Here is a 21820-nt window from a genome sequence, read left to right on the forward strand (position 1 = left end):
GACTTGTATATATTCTCTTGAATTTGTCAGTTTAATGTATTCTATTTTTAGTCACAAAACTTGATCAATTTCCTTCTCCAGGATAACAGATTTACTCTTTACTGAGCTACCCAGCACCCCCACCTTTAACATGTCTTTCTAAATTTCTTATCTCCATGTAAAAGCCCTCTGCAATGTTTTTGCCCACCCTCCTGTGGACTGGTCACCCGTTAGACCTCACGAAGTGGTGAGGGACTGCCAGTGAAGACCCTAAACCATGCAGAGCACTTGACACTCCTCCTGCTCCTCCGTGGGGACAGAGTGACACACCTGTGTAATAGCTGTCGTCAGTCGTTGCCAGCCTTCCCACATCTCTTTTCAGGAGACTCAGACCACTCTGAGAGCCTGCCAGAGTCACAGGTTTCAGAGAACCTCTTTCAGCAATGCTTCTTAAGTGTCCATTGTGACATTGGGCGTGTCCTCTGGGAAGCCTGCGGTCTTGTTGGGGGACGAGAGCTTAACACCAAGTGAGTGGTGGACGAACAGCACACGGCAGCAGTCGACGACTGGCCTGACCAGGATGCCATCACCCCTGCTCAGGGCGCTGCCTGAGAGGGTGATGGTTGCACAACATGGTTACTGCGATTGTGACCACTCACTTGTACACCTGAAATATGGTGCATTGGCAAGTGTTGTTTTCAAAAATAAATGACTAGCGGTGCAGCCTGCTCAGTTGCAGGGCCGTGGGTCTCCTGCTCCTACTGCTCCCTCTGTCCCCTCAGCTTGTGGTTAATGAGCTGTAGAAGTGGAGGAAATCTAAAGGTGAACTCGCCCCTGAAAAAGCTGACTACTCTGTGCCACCTATGAGGAAGTGCTGTACATGCAGATACAAAGGAAAAGCAGATGATAAACCCTGAAGAATGTTTATTATGAAGAAGAAGACAGTTTATTATGAAGAGAGGATGATTTCAGTCTCATTATAGCATTGCATCACAAGGATTCATTCTTGATAAGAAAGCAATGTCCCTGTCCTGGTAAGTGGCCTAAAGAAAAAGCATTTTGTTGATCAGTGTACAATAAATGCTATGCAATGAATACTCTCTCTGCTGCTTGTTCACTTAACAGCCATTTGTCATGAGAAAGGAATTGTCTTCTGAACTGGAGATGCGCACAGGGATGCCAGGCTACTGTAGCAACTCTGAATGTTCTGCCCCCGCCCCCAACTTCCTCTTCTTTAAACTTCCACACTTCCCGCCCTCAGGGAGCTCACACTGAAGAGGTGGACCACTAGGCAGCTGACTAACACAGGCTGAGCCCCCTGAAGGCAGAGCTCAGGAATTCTCGTTCATCCTCTCTCTGTGTAACCAGCACCTCACACAGTACCTGGTGCGCAAAAGCTGTTCAGTAGAAATTCTTTTTTTTCTTTTTTAATTTAGAAATAATTTCAAACTTTCAGAAAAGTTGCCGTGTAATACAGAGTGGACCCGTATACCCTTTAGCCAGATTCATTTATTGTTAACATTTTCCCTCTTTTTGTGGCTGCCCTCCTCTCTCTCTCTTTGTGTGTGTGTGTGTGTGTGTGTGTGTGTGTGTAGACACTTTTTTTTTTCTGGGGCCGTTTGGAAGTAAGTTGCATACCTCATGTTTCTTCTAAACACTTAAGTGTGTATTTCCTATGAATAAGGATATTCTCTGATGGAGCCCTGGTACTATTACCCACCTAGTTGAATTTCACTTTGCTGCGGTACTTTTATCTATTTTACATGCTGCCCATAGGTCAGTTTTGTCACTTAACCCAACAATGCCCTTTCTAGCATTTTTCTTTTCCTCCAGTACAGGATCCAGTCTAGGATCACTTATTCCATGAATTGTCATGTCTTTAGTTTCTTTTACTCTGGAGCAGTTCCATGGCCTCTTTGTATTTTATGACACTGAATTTTTTCACACATAGCTTTATCGATGTATAATTTACAGATGATAAAATTCACTGGCTTGAGCATGCAGCTGGATGATTTTTAGTAAATTCAGAGAATTGTGCAAACATGACCACAGTCCAGTTTTAGAACATTTCAGTTACCCTAGAAAAATCCATCCTGCCCTTTGCAGTCAATCCTCCACCCTCAAGCAACCACTACTCTGCTTTTTCTCGTTAGAGATTTGCCTTTTCTGGATGTTTCTATAAATGGAATCATACGACATGTAGTCTTTCACATCGGGCTTCTTTCACAAAGTATAATGTTTCCAAGGTTTGTCCATGTTCCCGCGTGCATCAGTATTTCATTCCTTTTAATCGCTGAATGGTAGTCCGTTGTGTAGATACACCGTATTGTGTTCATCTGCTCACCATTTGATGCATGTTTGGATTGGTTCTACTTTTTGACCCTTATGAATAATGCTGCTGTGTACATTATCATAAACAAGTCCTTGTGTGTATATACTTTTAATTTCTCTAGGATAGATACTTAAGAGTAGAATTGCAGAGTTGCATGATAATTTATATTTTAATTAAAAAAATTTTATTTTGCTTTAGGTGAAAGTTTGCAGCGCAAATTAGTTCCTCATTCAAAAATTTATACACAAATTATTTTGTGACAGTGATTGTAATCTGCACAATGTGTCAGCACTCTCCCCTTCTCCACCCCAGGTTGCCTGCATCCATTTGTCCATTTTTCCTGTCCCATCCTGCCTTCTCGTCTTTGCTGTTCAGTCAAGTGTTGCCCATTGGTGTCATAGACTTGATTGAACTAAGAAGCACATTTCTCATGTGTGTTGTTATGTGTTTTATACACCTGTCTAATCTTTGGCTGAGAGGTAGACTTTGGGAGTGGCTTCAGTTCTGAGTTAGCAGGATGTCTGGGGGCCATAGTCTCAGGGGTTCCTTCAGTCTCTGTCAGACCAGTAAATCTAGTCTTTTTGTGTGAATTTGTATTCTGTTTTACATTTTTTTTCCCACCCTGTCCAGTACCCTCTATTGTGATCCCTGTCAGAGTGGTCAGTGGTGGTAGCCAGGCACTATCTAGGTCTTCAGGGCTTAGGCTGGTGGAGGCTGTGGTTCATGTGGTCTTTTAGCCCTTTGGACCAATATTTTCCTTTTGTCTTTTTTTTTTTTTTTTTTTCCTTTGCTCTGAATGGGATGGGACCAATAGATACGTCTTAGGTCGCCATTCATAAGCTTTTAAGATCCCAGATGTTACTCACAAAAGTAGCACGTAGAACATTTTCTTTATGAGCCGTGTTATGCCAATCAACCATGATATTCCCTGAGACCATGGTACCCAGCTCTCAGCCCCAGTAACATGATCCCTCAAGTGTTTGGATGTGTCTAGGAAACTTTTATGACTCTGCCTTTGTCGAGGTGTTCTGAGGTCCCTGTATTGTGTGTCGTCTTTCCCTTAACCAAAGTTAACACTTGTCTACTATCTAGTTAGTGATATCTCTTCCCCACCCCTCCCCTTCTTGTAAGATTGCTTTTTCTGTGTGTAAACCTTTTCTTGAGTTTTTTTAATAGTGGTCTTGTACATTATTTGTCCTTTTGTGATTGACTTATTTCACTCAGCATAATGCTCTCCAGATTCATCCATGTTATTAGGTGTTTTGTGGATTCCTCATTGTTCTTTATTATTGCATAGTATTCCATTGTGTGTATGTCGCATAACTTGTTTATCCATTTTTCTGTTGTGGCACTTAGATTGTTACCATCTTTTTGCTGTTGTGAATAATGCTTCAGTGAACATGGGTGTGCCTATGTCTATCCATGTGATGGCTCTTATTCTCTAGGATATATTCCCAAGAGTGGGATTGCTGAATCATATGGTATTTGTATTCCTAGCTTTTTAAGGAGGTATCATATCGTTTTCTATAGTTGTTGTACCATTTTACATTCCTATACCAGTAGTGCATAAGAGTTCCAACCTCCTCGCAATCTCTCCAACATTTGTTATTTTCTCTTTTTTGATTGGTGCCAGTAATGCTGGGGTGAGATGGTATTTCACTGTAGTTTTGATTTGCATTTCTCTAATAGCCAATAACTGCCAGCATTTCCTCATGTGTCTGTTAGCTGCCCGAATGTTTTCTTTGGTGAAGTATCTGTTCATATCCTTTGCTGATTTTTTAATTGGGTTATTTGTCTTTTTGTTGCTGAGGTGTTGAAGTATTTTATAGATTTTATAGATTAGACCCTTGTGGGATATGTCATAGGCCAAATTTTTTTTCCTGATCTATAGGTTCTTGTTTTACACTTTTGGTGCAGTCTGTTGATGAGCATAGGTATTTAATTTTTAGGAGCCTCCAGTTATCTAATTTATCTTCTGGTGTTTGTGCATTTTTATACTTTGTATTCTGTTTATACCATATATTAAGGCCCATAGTGTCCCCATTTTTCCTTCCCAGCTGCTATGGGGCAGTTCTGCTGTGTCCTGTAGGGTCACTGTGAGTCGGAACCCATTCCACGGCACACAACAACAAGAACATGCACATAAAATAATTAAGAAACACTCCCAAACCACACAGTGTTTTCATGAGCATCACAAGGTAGCACTTACAGTCATTATTATGAACTGTTGTACTTTACTCAATTTTTTATCATAATGGGCTTTATGGCAGTCCGTTCTTAATTGTGAGTTGTCCGTAAATTGGATGTTCATACCCTGGGGACTGTCTGTACTTAATCTGATAGGTGGTATTGATTGCCCTCCGGAAGGACCACCGTCCACCAGTAGTTCTTGGAGGGCCCCTGTTTCCCTAAATCCTCACTCACAATTGGCATTCTCCAGTTCTCTAATTTTTGCTAGGTTAAGATGCATGATGTGAAATCTCATTGTTTTTTTTTGCATGTCTTTCATCACCAGTGATTGTTTGCAATTTTGCTGTGATTACCAGCAAATTGATGGAGTTTTACTGAATAGTAATCCTAGTCCTCATGGAGTCTTTCTGATGTCATCCCTCCCGTCATCATCACTTCTCAGATCTAGCACAGCCCAAGGGTTTTCCTTCCTCCTTGGTCATAATATTCCGTCCCTTGCACCTCATTTTTGTAAGGTGATAGGAAAGAGGGGAGACCATTTAGTTCGCCCTGTGTTTTGTTCCTGTGGGAAATAAGATTTCTGCTGCTTTGTACCAGCAGTGAGTTCCAGAGGAAGTAACAGATGGCTTGAAAGGTGAGAACAAAGGCATGAAGTCCCATGCAAGTGATGTCCCTTTGAAAATCAGCATTCAAGGGAAAGCAAGTAAAGAAGGCTGAAAGTGTGAGATGTGAGATGGGTTGCTAGGAATGGGGTCAGGGGATATCTGGAGACCTCAAGGTCCAAGGAAGGAGATGATCCGGAAACGAATATAGCTCTGGGTGATGTGGGATCTAGAGAAGGAGGAAGACTCCTTGAGATTTGGAGAGGGAGGAAGGCAAGAGGAGAATTTAAGGGTCTAAATTTTTCAATGTATGTATTTTTTAATAAAATAAAATACATGTATTAAAATACTTTATTATTTTATTGTGCTTAATGGAAAGTTTACAAGGAAATTAGTTTTTCATTCAAAAATGTCTACATAAATTGTTTTGTGACACTGGTTGCAATCCCCGCAATGTGTCAGCTCTCTCCCCCTTTCCACCCTGGGTTTCCCATTCCCTTTTCATCCAGTTTTTCTGTCCCTTCCTGTCTTCTCGTCTTTGCTTTTGGGCAGGTGTTGCCCATTTGGTCTCATATACTTGATGGATGTAAGGAGCACATTTTTCACGTGTGTTACTGTTTGTTTTATAGGCTTGTCTAATCTGGCTGAAAGGTGACCTTCAGGAGTAGCTGCAGTTCTGAGTGTTCTGGGACCCTTGTCTCAGGGGTTTTTCTAGTCTCTGTCAGACCAGTAAGTCTGGTCTTTTTTGTGAATTTGAATTTCGTTCTCCATTTTTCTCCCACTGTGTCCTGGACCCTCTATTGTGATACCAGTTGGTGAAAAATACATGTGTTCTAAAAAATGTATTCTACAAAATTAAGCTGAAAGTCATAGTGTCGATTCCCAGAGGATTTACACTCTATTAGCAGGGCTTTTTGGAGTTGTCAGGAGGGATGAGTCCCTGGAGAAGGACATCATGCTTGGCAGAGTAAAGGGCCAGCGGAAAAGAGGGAGACCCTCACTTAACGAGGTGGATTGACACTGTGGCTGCAACAATGAGCTCAAGCATAGCGGCAATTGTGAGGATGGCTCAGGACCAGGCAGTGTTTCATTCTGTTGTGCGTTGGGTCGCTATGAGTCAGAACCGACTCGACGGCACCTAACAGCAACAACAAAGCAGGGCACTTACTTTCTTTGGAAGATGTGAGTTAGAAGAGGCTAATGACAACACTTTTAAAACATGTGCTAGAGTTGTATGACTAATTCCATAGCTTTCAACTTTTATTCTACCTGCTTCTCCAGAAGAATGGGCGAATAGGTAAAAGATGATTAATAAGAAAGCAATTGAAGAGAGAAACAGCTCAGAGCAGTGGTTGTCCACTTGCCATTTCAGACATTGCCATTGTCATATCAGTGCCTATCCCTCACTTATTTTGCCCTCACTACAATAAGCACATTTTAAAGAGACCTGGTCCATTTTATCTTGCAGGCAGGGCCCTCTGCAGACAGTTGCTTACTGAACTGCTCCCACATGGTCTTTGAGCTCAGCCGTGGCAGACCTAAGGAGCCGAGGGGAAATGCTGTTGAGGAACAGGGTGTAAGGCCCTGAAAGCCTGCAGCTCTGGTCTTGGCTAGCATCCCTGAGTTTCCCTTACTCTGCACCTTTCCTCCCTGGGGTTCCCGGTCCTTGAATCTAGAAAACTCAGGTAGTCATTTAACAGCTAAACTAAGAGGCCAGAGTGAAAGGTTAAGATGGAGAACAGATAATAAATCAGTGAAAGGATGAAAATAATTCCTGTGGCTAGGTGGCAGAAGACGGCTCAATCGAGGCATTCATAGAGCCATAAGGGTTAAAAGGAAATAGAACTTTCCTGTAAAGGCAGGTGAAGGTGCTAATAGTAATAACAACCCCTTACGTAAATGTGTCTGTTGTTTTACAGTTCCGAGTTCTTTTCACATTTGAGCAATCAGGGTTGTGACCACCATCCTTCTGACACATAGAGGAGGCTGAGGTACATGTGGGCAGAGGGACTTCCTCAAGGTCTCTTGGAAGCTGACACTGGAGTAGCTTGTTGATATTTCAGTGACAAAATGGTGCAGATTGAGGTGGCAGTGCCTGGGCACAAGCAGCTGACATTAAATAGGAGGACAGGAAGGAAAAGGATGTTAAAGGAGCAGAAAAACTGCAGAAGCAGAATGTGTAATGAAAAAATGAGCTGTCTTTGTAGCGTTCAGTGTCTACTAAGGTCCAGTAACAAGCCAAGCTATTTCTCAGAAGGAGAGTAGTTATCTTCAGAGGATGCCAGGGCTTTGCTCCAAAATCCTAAGGGTCTGTGGGGTGGTTCACCAATAGGGGCCTGCCAAAGACTCCATACAGAATCTCTGTCTGCCACCGACACTTCAAGCACCATTGAATCAGCTGGATCATACGGCCCAAGTGGCAGAGCAGCTTGCACAGCAGCCTGAACCTGTTGCAGAGTCTTCTCTTTTTCTGGGCCCCATTCAAAAGTAGCAGCTTTTCCAGTCACTTGGTAAATAGGCTGGAGTATGAGAATATGTTGCCTCCCCAATCCAAAGAGGCCCTTAGCCACTGTGCCTCCTTTTTAGTTGCGCGAACAGCCAGATGCAATAACTTATCCTTCACTTTGGAAGGAATATCTCCACATGCCCTTTACCACTGGATCCCTAAAATTTTCACTGAGGTGGTAGAAGCCTGAATTTTTGTGGGATTAATTTACCACGCTCTAGCAGGCAAATGTTTTACCAGTAAGTCCAGAGTCACTGATACTTCTTCCTTACTACGTCCAACCAGAGTAATGTTATCAAGGTAATGAACCAGTGTGACATCTTATGGAAGGGAAAGGCAATCAAGGGCCCCTGCTGACCAAATTGTGACATAGGGCTGGAGAGCTCATGGAGCCCTAAGGCAGGCAAGTGAAGGGGTATTGCTGGCCTTGCCAGCTGAAGGCAAACTTCTGATGGTCTTTCCAAACAGGCATGGAGAAAAAGGCATTAGCCCACTCAATAGCTGCACACGAGTTACCAGGACATGTATTAATTTGCTCAAGCTATGAAACCACATCTGGAACACATCTGCAATTGGAGTCACAACCTGGTTAGGTTTTTGATAATCTACTGTCATCCTCGAAGATCCATCTGTTTTCTGCACGGGCCAAATAGGCAAGTTGAATGGGGGATGTGGTGAGAATCACCACGCCTCCATCCTTCAAGTCTTTGATGGTGGCAGTAATGTCTGCAATTCCTCGGGGAATGCAGTATTGCTTTTGGTTTACTATTTTCCTTGTTGAGGGGAGATGTGATGGCTTCCGCTTGGCTTTTCTTACCAAAATAGCCCTTTCTCCATTTGTTGGGGATTCAGTGTGGGGCTTCTGCAGGTTGTTGAGTATGTCTATTCCAATAATGCATTCTGGAACTGGGAAAATCACTACAGGGGGATTCCGGGACCCACTGGACCTACTGTGAAACAAACATGAGCCAAGACTCTATTCATAACTCAACCTATATATGTCCCCACCCTGAGTGGTGGGCTACAGTTCCATTTTGGGTCTCCTGGAATTAGTGTCAGTTCAGAGCTAGTATCCAGTAATCCCCAAAAAGTCTGATTATTTTCTTTTCTCCAATGAAAAGTCACTCTCATAAAAGGTCATACATCCCTTTGAGGAAGGCTAGGGGAGAGAATAACAATATAAATTTTTGGCAGTGTATTTGAGCCCTTCGTCATGGGGACCTGGCCTTCCCTTCATTCAAGGGGTTGTGGGTCTTTAAATTCTCTCAGGTATGGGAGTTGACTGAGGGCGATTCGAGTTAGACTGCTCTTCACCTGACCTAGAATTCATCTGCTTGTACAGATCGAGTAAATAGTAGATTTCCTATCTATTTCACTCCTAGGAACACCATGACTAAGGAGTCATAAGTCCATATGAGTCAGACTATTCTGATTACTGCTGTGACTCTGCTGTCCATTACTGTGACCATGCCTACCTTGTCCTTCTTGATTGAGTGCCACCACTTGGCCCCTGCTATCACAGCGTCCGATTAGCCCCATTGAATTTAGCTGTCTTAATTCAGTTAGGGCAGTTCCCACTGTGAAATCTGATTTCCATAAAATAGGAATCACAGCAGTCTTCAAGGATGCTGGATTTCCCTTCATAAATTTGTTCTTCACAGTTGTGGTAAAAGTGTGTTCTCTGGGCATTCCATGTGTGGGTCTGTGGGTTTAACCTGATAAATCCACCTTAGCATGCCAGTTTTCCTAAGTCTTTGAATACCTTCTTCTACAGTATACCAAGGCAGGTCTGGGACTTCAACTTGATTTAGTGTAGGCCACTGGGTAATGCGTCCTTCGGCAACCCAACCAAAGGAACTGTTAGATCTTTCCCTAACTTGTCGAGCTAAAACATTGAATGAAGAATGTGTGCTTAATGGATCCATATCAATAAACTCAGACTGATCCATCTTTATGTTCCTTGCAGCATTATCCTACACCCTTAATAACCATTCCCACACCTGTTCCCCAGGTTTCTGTTTGTACATATTAGAAAAGTCAAGCAGTTCTGTTGGAGTGTAGCATACCTCCTCCTGGGTCACACTTTGTACTTTACCTTTTGGGGCTCACTGGGACTTAAGTCTGGTTATAGGTCTAGAAGCCAGAATCAGTAGTGTGGAATTGTTTTGAGAACATTCAGCATTGCATTGTAAAGCATCTGCCTCAGATGATGCCCCGGGCAATGATTCAGGCAAGGACTCTTTAGAGGCAGCTGGGCTAGGGCTAATCTCATGAGATGGAAGTGGAGGGGCTAATGCTTTTACTGGGCAGGGTGGTGTGGCAGACAGACATGACGTCATCTCTTTCAAATGGTGTCTGCATATCATGCAGAGAAACATCTGCAAACCAGACACCAGTTTTCTCTTCCTCAGTCAACTGATCATGAGGCCATAGATGAAGACTAGGAAAGGGCAGGTAACGTAACAGGAGTGGAGACCATGGGCATTTGGGCCATTTCCTCATGCGACTTACTTGGGCCTTTAGGTCCTGCTCAGGCCCGATATCCTGTATACTACTTCCGTTTAATGATGGAGTGCTGCTGAGCACATCCAGCTTTATGGCTCTGTAATAAGGCAACACCCAGTTCATGATGGGCAGCTCAGGCACATGGTGACTTGGAGTCCCATGGTTAAGTGTTCAGTCTCTACTAAGGCCCGGTAACAAGCCAAAAGCTCTTTGTCTAAGAGTAGTTAAATGCAGAGGATGGCAGGGCTTTGCTCTAAAATCCTAATGATCTGCCCTGTGATTCACCAATAGCAGCCTGCCAAAGACTCCAAACAGCATCTCTATCTGCCACTGACACTTCCAGAACCATTGGCTCTGCCATATCATATGGCCCAATTGGCAGAGCAGCTTGGATACCAGCCTGAACCTGTTGCAAAGCTTTCTCTTGTGGGCACTGCTCAATACTAGCAGCTTTTCAAGTCATTTGATAAATAGGCTGGAGTAGCATACCCAAATGAGGGATATGATACCTCCAAAATCCAAAGGGGCCCAACAAGTGTTGTGGCTCCTTTTTAGTTGTAGGAAGGGCCAGATACATCAACTTATCCTTAACTTTAGAAGGGATATCTCAACATGCCCCACACCACTGAAGCTCTAGAAATTTCACTGAGATGTAAGCACCTAGATTTTTGTCAGAATGATTTTCCACCCTCTAGCATGCAAAGATCTTACCAACAAGTCTAGAGTATTGATACTTCTTTCTTAACTAGTTTCAGTCAGCATAATGCCATTAATGTAATGGACCAGTGTGACGTCTTTTGGAAGGGAAAAGCGATCAAGTTCCCTGTGGAACTTGAGAGTTGATGTATCCCTGAGATAAAATAGTGAAGGAGTATTGCTGGCCTTACCAGCTGAAGGAAGACTGCTTCTGGTGGTCTTTTAAAACATGGATAGAGAAAAAAGCATTGGCTAGATTAATGGTTGCACACCCCCAAAGATATATTAATTTTCAGGCCACATCCCCAAGAAAACTTCTCTTCCAACTGATTGGCTGCTCACATCAGATCACAAAATGGAGGAGGATTACATAATTTTTGCCAAATCCCTGAGCATCATGGCCTCCCCAAGTTGACACATAACACTAACCATCACAGTGGTGATGAAAGTGTTGTAGAGTAGATACTTGTGATGGTTGAATAGGATTGTGAAAGTAGGTAAAGCCACTCTATTACACACTTTCAAGCTATTTAAACAAAACTTTATTTAATGAGACATCTACCAGTTAATATAGTATAAACTCTAAAGCATAAATTGAGCTGGAAAAATATTACAACAAAAGCAAAAAAATACCTACTGAGGTGAGAAGAAGAAAATGGTTCTGAGGCTAATGTTTCCTGGCCATGAGTGAGGAGCTCCTGTTGAGGTATGGCAACTGGCTCAGCCTCTGGTGCCTGAGGCTGAGCTAGAGGTGGAGAACCTAATAGCCTATGGGGCTCCAGTGTTGGAGTAGGATCGGGATTGATATCAGCTATTTGTCCGTGAGCCAGTTGTAGGTGGCCCAGGATGGAAATCCACCCCTCCAGCTGACTCTTTGTCTAGTGCCACTACTGGACCTGGTGATGAAAGAGCTGGTGCTCTAAGGACTTCCAGTGTTGGTGCCGGAGCAGTTGGCTGAGGAACCATTTCTGTAGGTGGCCCAGGATGGGAACTGGGCCCTCCAACAGGCTCTTCTCCTGGTGCCCGGCCAGAGATCGAGATGGAGGGCTTTGGGGTACAGTGAGCTCTGGTGTTGCTGCAGGTACAGGAGCAGGATTGACATCAGCCAGTGGTCCACGAGCCAGAATAAGAGTCTGATCTTCCAGCTGACTCTCCATTTGGTACCAGTTTTGGAGTTGGTGATGGTGATCTTTGGAGCTCCAGTGTTAGTCCAGGCTTGTGATGGACCTCAGCACGCGGTCCAGGAGCTCATTATGGTCTTGGCCCAGGGAGATAATCCAGTCTTTCAGCAGGCTGTCTGTCAGGTGGCAGTGCTCAACTTGGTGATGTTGGACCTGTTGTTGTACCCAGCTCCAATGTTGCTGCAAGAGCAGGATCTGACTCAGGAAGTGGTCCTTGAGTCTGTTCTGGAAGTTGCCCAGGGTAAAAACCCAGCTCTCTTGAGGCCTCTCCATCTGTTGATGGGATGGGTGGTGCTCTACTGAGCTTCGGTGTCGGTACAGGATCAGGATGGACATCACCAGGTGGTCCAGGATCCGGCTAAGGCGGTGGCCCCGCTTAAGAATGTGAACCTCCAGCGGGTTACCCATCTTCTGCCAGAGCTGAAGCTCGTGACGGAATAGCTGGTGCTCTGTTGACCTCCTGTCTTGGAGCAGGAGCAGGATCGATGTCAGCTGGCGGTCCAGGATCCCCTTCTGGAGGTGGCTCCGGATGGGAATCCACCTCTCCATCTGACTCTCCATCTGATGCTGGTGGTGGAGCTGGGGGAAGACCTGGGCTCCATCAGACTCCAGTGTTGGAACAGGAGCAGGAGCAGGAGCAGGAGCAGGATTGACATCAGCCAGTGGTTTGGGAGCCAGTTCTGGAGGTGGCCCAGGAGAGGGATCCACCCGTTCAGCCAGCTCTCTATCTGGTGCCAGTGCTGGAGCTGATGACATAATAGGTGGTGTGCCATGGAGCTCTGGTGCTGCTACAGGAGCAGAATGTACCCCAGGAGATAGTCCAGGAGCCGGTTCTTGGGGCAAAGTTAGCTCTTGAGCTCCTTTTGCAGTTGGCGCTGGCCCCGGCTCTAGAGCTGCAAGAGGAGAAAGGTTCACCAACATGACTGCCTTTCCTCATGCTTTCCCAGTGATGGGAAACAGCCCACTGCCACGAAGAGAAGCCCGTTCCCAAGATTTCCACCCCAGGAAGTCTTCCCAGACTGTAGTCCCCCAGAGGAGGTCCTGAAGTTACTCTGAACTCTGGCTCAACCCCAGCCTCTGGGGGTCTTCCCCTGTGCCCCTCAGAAGCTCACATGCAGTCATGCCCAGTCTTCCTCACCCTCTGGCTCTGCCTCAGTGACCTCCATTTGATCCAGCTGTGCCAAGAGAAGTTGGGTATCATGCTCCAGATATGAGCCTGGCATGTTCACGTGCACATACTCCACCACGAGCTTTAGACAGGGGAAGTCCGGGGGCTGATTGAAATCCTCCAAGTATTCCTTCAGCCATGTGCCCAGGATAAAGGAGCTGGCGCTAGGGATGGGTGGTGAAGAGCAGGGTCAGAGGTCTGGCTTTTCCCACCATACTGCCCTCTCAGGACACCCCTGCAAGGGTCCAATCCCTCTGTCTGCCCCTGACTTTCCAAAGGTCAGCAGCACCCTGCATCATGCCCTCTGGCTGCCCAGACAGTGGCAGGTCTGGTCAGTGACAGGAGGCTAGCACAGAGCCTTGTCCCAGGGAGCTCCCCATCAGTGTTCTGACCGACTCTTACTCCTCGGGGAGCCTGAATTACATCCCTTTCTGTCCCCTGGCCCTCTCCCCACTGGACAGTAACCCTCTAAGGGCACGGAGATGTGTGTCTGCATGTTCACCTCACAGCCTGGCACACAGTAGTGCTCCAGGATTATCTGATGCTGGGCGACACATGGAGTTTGTCCCCTGACCCAGATGCGCAGGCCCTTAGACCCTCATCTGAGCTTGTGCACCAGTGTGCTGCCTGGTTCTCTGCATGTGTGTGAGGGTCTCTTCTCCCACAGACACTGTTCTCCCCTGGGACAGGGGCCCCACATGCAGCTGAGCACCCGTGACTGGTGATTTGGATTTGGGAGCAATTTTCTCCACCCCCTGTCCCCCCGGACCTCCTGTTTTGGGCCCCAAACAGAGGAGGGGGCAACCGGTGACATGAGGGAATCGTGGGAGGATGAATTGTCTCAGGGGCCTCTCTGTGCCTTGAGCCTCCCCTCTGCTCCCCAGGATGCCCAGGTTCCACTCCCAGTTCTCTATGACTGTTTACATCCTTTAGGGGGCGCCCCTAAACTCATGCCTATACTAGAATCCAGATGTGTGGGGCCCCGGGTCTGCCAACGCTAATCCAGATACCAAAATCCAAAACCAAACCCAGTGCCATCGAGTCGATTCCAACTCATAGCGACCCTATAGGACGGAGTAGAACTGCCCCGTAGAGCTTCCAGGGAGTGCCTGGTGAATTCGAACTGCAGAATCTTTGGTTAGCAGCCATAGCACTAAACCACTATGCCACCAGGGTTTCCCCCAATCCAGACACAGGCCCCCTAAAACCTCCACCCTTCTGTAGTGATAGGAGTCCCTCCTTCACCCAGAGTCCACTCACCCTTTCGGCTGCTCCTGGGGCTCACCATACTCAGCAGAATAGGGGTGGTTACATCCATACCTAGAGGTGGTGTGAGAGTGTCACATCTAATGCACTGTGGGCACTACTTGCTGAAGATGTCTAGTGTTCCTGTTTGACTCTTGGACTGGAGGCCCAAGAGGGCAGGGCTTCCTATCTGCTTTGTTCACTGAAGAGTGCTAAATACCGAGAGCAGCGTCTGCAACAGTAGGGGCTTGATGGATGATTGGTGAATAAGTGAACCAAACCAGCACCTTCCCAGGTATCTGAGAGTCCTGGGGCCCCTCTCTAAGCATCCAGGGATCCCTGTCCTGGTTATATCAAGCACCCACTAAATGAAATCTCCACCTCCCCTTTACAAACGGTAAGTAGGTTTGCTAAAGGGCATGTAGTCAATAAGGGGTGAGGTAGACAGCTTCTTCATGGGAGAAAGGAAAATAATAAACGTGAACATATCAGCCCTTCCAGCACCCTTTACCATAGAGCTGGGCTCCGGGTACATACTTTCCATGGCTTATCCCATGTGGTCCTGACAGTAATTCTAGTTGATTGGACATTTACCACCCTACTTCTCAGGGGAGAAAACTGAGGCTCTGAGTGGTGAAGTGACATTCTCCAGACTCAAAATTGGTAGGAGGTAGAGTCCCCGTTGGGTTGTGGAAGGCGGGTTGCTAACCTTTGGAGCAGCTGGTCTAGGACCTGCTGGGTGGTGGCGTAGGTTCTGTAGGCTCCCAGAAAGATTTTGATGTAGGAGATGTCACCCTTTAGGTAGGCGGGCACCAGGTGCTCCACCAGCTTCTCCAGCAAGCCTGCCTTGAAGGTTTTCATCACCCAGGCCTCATCCAGGTCCTCATCTGAACTACAGACACACTGGAGTGGGACAGAGTGGGGACATATTGTCAGAGGCAGCCCCATGAACCACCAGGAGGGTTGGGGGCCTCGAGCTCGGACCAGGAATTCCCTGTCCCTCGGTGACCTGTCTCAGGAGGTAGGACTCAGCTTTCCAGGCAGAATTGGATCTGGGAGATGATTAAAAGCATTAGAAACCTGAAATGATTTTATTAACTAAGTAACCATGGTATCTCCCTGTAGAAAGAACAGTATCCCAGTGCGTCCTCACAAAACAGCCCATTCCAGAGATGTGAAAACAGAGGCTTGGTGATATCCAGTATCTGCTCGAAGTCACCTGGTCAGAACCCGAAACTGTGACACTAGGTTTCCCTGATGTTTCTTCTGTGCTAACTGGGGGTTGCTCTGCTCCTGACTCAGAAGGGAACATCTGGTGGAAGCTCACTCCCTCCCAGTTGCAGACAATGCACAGAGCAGACACACCCATGAGATAAGCAAGACAGGGATTTTTCTTTCTGTGCATTAAAGGGGTTTTTGAGAACCCGAAGCTGTGGAATACCCAGATCCAGCCAAGGGTGAGAGGCTGGAGATCCTGGAGAACTGAGGATCTGACCAGATGGCTCAAGGAGGACAAATGTGAATGGTTGGTAAAGGATCGAGAGGTGGCTCAGCTTCTCAGGGACAACAAATGCCTCAAAACCACCCTGCAGTTCTATAGGCCACCCTGACAGCCGACTGGCAAAATGGAGAAGAACCATAACACCTGAAACAGGCTCGATGCAGAGACCCAGCCGGCATCACAAGCTGCTCGGTCCCGGGACTGCGACCACTGTTTTGGGAAAGAGTCTGGCTCTAGTGATCGTAACTTGAAATGTGCACATCCTTCCCCCAGCATGCCACTCTTGGGGGTCTGTCCTGGGTGGGCCAGTGTATGAGGACACATGTAAGCATTCCTGCAGCCCTGCTGAAAGGGCAGCAGAAGGAATCAGTGCAGGGCCAGTAGCAGTGAGAGGCTCAGTCCCTGTGGGGATAGGCCTCCCTTCTGGAATATTCTGCAGCAAGTCAGGATATAGCCCCTGATCTGAAGGGGTCATGTGATGTGTCCCGGAGACTGCAGGTTGTAGAAAACGGTGTGTCATAGTCTGAAGCCCGCACTTTATGGTAAAAGAAGCCTGCTAAGTGTGATGATGTGTAAAGCTGGGAGAAGGTGTGGAAGGACAGTCAAGCCTACTGCTGCCTGGGCCCTGGGGTTGGAAGTTAAACACTAAAACAGCAGTAACATGCAAAAGATGCATGGACTTAAGTGAGGACAGTAAAAAAACTGGTTCCTGATATTCCTACAAATATGGGAAGAGTGACTTTGTAGCTGGCCAGGGCAGGGGGAGCAGCAGGGAGCGGGGGAAAATTGATTCCTTTGGGAGGGGACTGGAGGCCCTCGAGACAGAAAGTCCTGGGAAGGACCTGAGGCCTACAGGGTGGTTTCTGCGGCCCGGGCCCCTCTGGTCGTCTCAGGTCCCTGGGTGGGGATGCCACTCCCCTCCCCCCGCGCTCACCCAGAACCTGTGCCAGCCCTTCCTGGCCCCTTTCCTGGGGTAGACCGAGTAGATGACGCCATTCTCCTTCTCCTTGGGGATCTCCTGCGGGCAGTTCTGCAGAGACAGTGCCAGCAGTGGCCAGGGAGACATCAAGACCCCCTCCGAGCTGTCTGCTTCCCTCTCTGCCCCTCAAACCCTGTGCCTCCGAGGAGCTCCCAGTTCCCACATGCTGGATGGGTCGGCCTGTGGACTGCACCATCCAGCCCTGACCAAGTCCACGGATAGAAAAATCAACCTCTGAGTATTGCAGCCGGATCTGGCAGAAGATGGGCTGGTACAGGGTCAGCAGTGGCCCTGGCAATGCCAGCAGCTAGGGCAACACGTTGACTGCCACACTCAGGGTTAGCTGGATCTCTGGGAAGGCCCAGGTGAGAGTGCTGACTCAGCCTGTGACCCCGAGAGTCCCTCCCTAAGGCCTGGTCTGAACTGGAACCCCTGGGTAGACTTATATCCCAGTGTTCTGTGTTATCGGGGTGGTCAGGGCAGGAAAGTGAAAGAGGCCTCCACATTTGCCAGCCCAGCCCCCAGCCTCCCCAAGGCACTGAACCTGATGGACTAGTCCCAGCCACGGTCAGACTCAGCCCCATGAACCCAGTATGGTGAGAGACAGTGGGGGTGGACCTAGGGGTTGCCCTCCAGGTGTGCTAGTCCTGAAGCACCAGCACCATTTTCATCATCCTCATTATCACTCCTCCTCTCCCACATCACCCCAGATCACATGGCGCCTCCTTCCCTGACCCCCCATCTCTCTCCCAAATGGACCCTGCCTCAGCCAACAACTTTCTGCCTCATCAGTTCTGTCCACATTTCCTCCCAGCCCCCATTACCAGGGACCCCATGAGGACAAGGGCTGGCATGGCCTTGGGGATGGTATGACCTTGGGATGGGTGTGGATCTGCCCAGGTGGGATCACAGTGGTGGCCTTGCCTGGATTGGCAGCCCTGGACCATCCTGTGTTACCTTTGGATTCTTTTTGGTGAATGGCCTGAGCTTTCGTGGTTGGGGGACGAGACCATGTCTCAGCCTTGGTGAAAGTGTCGAACTCCTGGGTCTCTCAAGCTTTGATACAAGGGAAGATGGGAGACAACAAGAAAACATGTTCCTAGTTTGAGTGTCCCCACTCAAGTGAGCTGGGTAGGGGGCTGATCACCAGGGTTCCAAGTTCTATGTAGTCTGTTGTCAAGGAAGTGAGGTCACATCCTGGCCTCCTGACTTGGACCTGATGTCAGTTAAGACCTCCCCAAAGTCCTCTCTGTGTTGCTGAATGCTCACCTGTCCCCATGCCATCTCCATAACTGTACACAGTGACACCAACATAGCCCTCGCCTGCCCCCAGAACCTGGGGAAGGCCTGGGCGTATCCAGGGCCCCAGCTTTGAGCAGACAGAGCTGGGTTCAGACAAAGCTCATCCCTCTCAACCAGTTTGTGACCCTGGACAAGTCTTTGTAGTTTTCAGAGCCTCGCCAGTGCCCCTACCCACACAATAGGGATCATTCTAGCGTCTTCTTCCTAGGAACCTCAGCAGGGATATGTGAGGTAACACCTACTGATCCCGCGGGCTGTCGTTACCTGTAGCTAATCAGGGGTGGATTATCTATTAGGCAAGGTAAGCACACGGTTTACCTGCTTACCAGATTATCTGTAATGAACATTTTCACCTTTTTATATTTTTTCATTGCATCTAGTACTCTGCTTCTAGGTATGACTGGCACCTGCCTCTCCAACCCCACAGCACCTTCCTATAGAATCAAAGCCTCTTTTCAAATATACAGTCCCTGATTGGGGGCAGATGACCCTGTAAGCAAGGTGAGCACAGGTCTACTTGTGCTTACTTTCTAATCTTTAGTGAACAATTTCACATGGGTTTTGTCACATCAAAGATGTGGTGTTCACCACCATGCTTACCTTGCCTATTGGATAATCTGCCCCTGTACCTAATGCACAAACTTAGAGATGGAAGAATTTCAAGCAGGCATGGGAAGCAGCATGGAGTACATCTCCAAACAGGGCTGGGGTCTGGTGCTGTGAGCTTGGGAAAGTCACTTCCACTCTTGGTCTCATTTCCCAATCTGCACTAGGATGGGGTTGGAATTAAATGAACATCAGATATTGTCACCCTGTGCATAAAACCCTTCAGTAACTCCCATTATATAGAATCTGACCCAGTGTCTCATCTCAGAGTAGGGGGTGAACAGCCTGCACATTGTCTTCCAACAATCCTACCTCCTGGTCTCCACATCCTCCCCCACTTTGGATTGGACTCAGGGACTCGCTTCTCAAGATTGTTGTTGTTAGGTGCCACTGAGTCAATTTCAACTCATAATGGCCCCATTTGGGGCAATGTTTCTTGGTTCTCTTTTATTCTCTCTCCTTCTTTCTCATTTATCTCTCTCTGTCTGTCATTTATTTCTCTCTCTTTGCCCAGGAAGGAGCTGTGATGTATGACCTGCCCATGGAGAGACTTATGTGACAAGGACCTGAGGGAGGGTCCTGATCAACAGACAGAGAGGGAGTGAGGCCCCCCAGACCAACAGCTCACAGAGTCCTGCTCATAACATGGAAGTGACTAAGGAGCAGATCCTCCCCAATCAAGACTCAGTTGAGACCACAACCACAGGGTCCTGAGAACTTGGGGCAGGCACCAGGTAAGCCATGCCTGGATTCCTGGCACACGGAGACTGTGTGCTGTGTTGTGTTGTGAGTCATTAATTTTGGGGGTGTTGTTATCACAGAGCAGGAGATAACTCCTCCAGCACACCAGGTCATGAGTCCTGGACCTGTCCTCCTCCTTCCTGCCTCCTCTCCTCCTCAGTTCCCTCTAGCCATACTGGCTGCATTTCAACCGCCACTCTGGACAAACTCACATCTGCCTCCCGGTCTCTGCATCAGCTTTGTCTTCTCCCTGGTACACTGTCCCCAGACTCATGCAGGGCTGGTCCCTCCTGTTATTCTGGTCACACATAAATGTCACTGTAATGAGGTCTTTTGGACCACACACCAGCCTTATCTCACAGCACCTTATTTTCTCTATAAAATATGCTTTTCTCTTTGCATGTATTTGTTTCCATTCTTTCATCCATCTTCGTGTCTCCCCTACAGATTGTGACCTGGGGACAGGGACCTCATGGATCCTTTTCAGAACCAGCTCCCGGACCACCTGCTGATATTGATCCTGCCCCTGCACTAACACTGGAGCTCCATAGTGCACCAACTATTCCGTCACCAACATCAGATGGACAGACAGCTGGAGGGGTAGGTTTGAATCCTGGGCCACCTCCAGAAATGGCTCCCAGGCCACTTCCTGACGTCGATCCTGCTTCTGCTCAGCATCAGAGCTCTACAGAGCGCCAGGTCCTCCATCTCCAGCTGTGCCTCGGTCACCAGAGGTTGAGTCATTTGCTGCATCTCCTCCACAGCCACGCCTCATTCACAGCTAGGGAACTTCACCTCCAGAGCCAAACCTTTTTTTCAACTCACCTGAGTCGGAATTTTTTTGGTTTTCTCGTAGTATTTTTCCAGATCCCTTTATACTTCATATTTTATACCATTTTAACAGGTATATTTCTCATAGAATAAAATGTTATAGTAGTTTAAAAGTATGTAGCATAGTGGCTTTATGTACTTTTACAATCTTATTCAACCATCATCAGTATCTACTTCAGAACATTTTCATCACCGCTGTGATGATTAATGTTATGTGTCAATTTGGTTAGGCGATGATTCTCAGGGGTTTGGCAGAAATTATGTAATCAGCCTCCATTTTGTGATCGGATGTGAGCAGCCAATCAGTTGGAAGAGGAGTTTCCTTGGAGGAGTGAACTGCAAATTCACACACCTCCTGGTACCTGGTACCCAGCCATTAATCTGGCCAATGCCTTTTTCTTCATCCTCATTTTGAAGAACAGGCCCCTCTCGGTGAATCACAGCACTGATCTGTAGGATTTTGGAGCAAAGTCCTGCCATCCTCTGCAGATAACTACTCTCTTTTTGAGAAACAGCTTTTGGCTTGTAACTGGGCCTTAGTAGAGACTGAACACTTAACCCTGGGCCACCAAGTCAGCATGTGGCCTGAGCTTCCCATTATGAACTGGATGTTGTTTGACCCACAGAGTCATAAAGTTGGACTTGCCCAGCAGCACTCCATCATTAATTGAAGCAGTATATACAAGATTGGGCCTGAGCAGGACCTGAAGGCACAAGTAAGTAGCATGAGGAAATGGCCCAAATCCCATGGTCTCCACTCCTCTCACATTACATTTCATCTCCCAGTCTGCACCTGTGGCCTCATGGGATGTTCCTTATGATCAGGTGACTGAAGATGCGAAAACTCGTGCCTTGTTTACAGATGGCTCTGTGCAATATGCAGGCACTAGTTGAAAATGGAGAGCGGCAGCACTACAGCCCCTTCCTGGGACCTCCCTGAAGGGCAGTGGTGAAGGGAAATCCTCCCAATGGGCAGAGCTTCGAGCAGTGCACCTGGGTGTTCACTTTTCTTGGAAGGAGAAATGGCCATTTGAGCGATTGTATGTATACTGATTCATGGGCTGTGGCCAATAGTTTAGCTGGATTGTCAAGTTCTTGGAAGGAACATGATTGGAATACTGGAGACAAGGATTTACGGGGAGGAGGTATGTGAATAGACCTCTTTGAATGGGCCAAAGAAGTGAAGATATTTGTGTCTTATGTGAATGCTCACTAAAGAGTGACGTCAGCAGATAAAGACTTTAACAATCAAGTGGATAAGATGACGTGTTTTGTGGAAACCACTCATCCTCCTTTCCCAGGTACTTCCATCATAGCTCGTGAACAAAGTGGCCATGATGGCAGGGATGGAGGTTATGCATGGGCCCAGCAACATAAACTTCTACTCATCAAGGCAGACTTGGCGACAACCACTGCCAAGTGCCCAATCTGCCAGCAGCGGAGACCAACACTGAGT

The 21820-nt window shown here is 47.3% G+C and overlaps 1 protein-coding gene and 1 long non-coding RNA gene across 6 annotated transcripts in view; one reads left to right on the plus strand and one right to left on the minus strand.

Annotated features, from left to right (window-relative positions):
* Positions 1 to 21280, plus strand: part of LOC126068373 (uncharacterized) — an 84386-nt gene extending 63106 nt beyond the window's left edge. For both annotated transcript variants that reach the window (XR_007515659.1, XR_007515658.1), the window contains exons 2-3: positions 19307 to 19526; positions 19981 to 21280. This is a non-coding gene — a long non-coding RNA (uncharacterized LOC126068373). The remainder of the gene's footprint in view (positions 1 to 19306; positions 19527 to 19980) is intronic.
* LOC126068310 (ral guanine nucleotide dissociation stimulator-like) overlaps positions 1 to 21820 on the minus strand; it is a 1065244-nt gene that overhangs the window by 818056 nt on the left and 225368 nt on the right. The gene's annotated exons all lie outside the window — the stretch shown is intronic.

This window comes from Elephas maximus, chromosome 27 (assembly GCF_024166365.1).
Source record: "Elephas maximus indicus isolate mEleMax1 chromosome 27, mEleMax1 primary haplotype, whole genome shotgun sequence".
Classification (NCBI taxonomy): Eukaryota; Metazoa; Chordata; class Mammalia; order Proboscidea; family Elephantidae; genus Elephas; species Elephas maximus.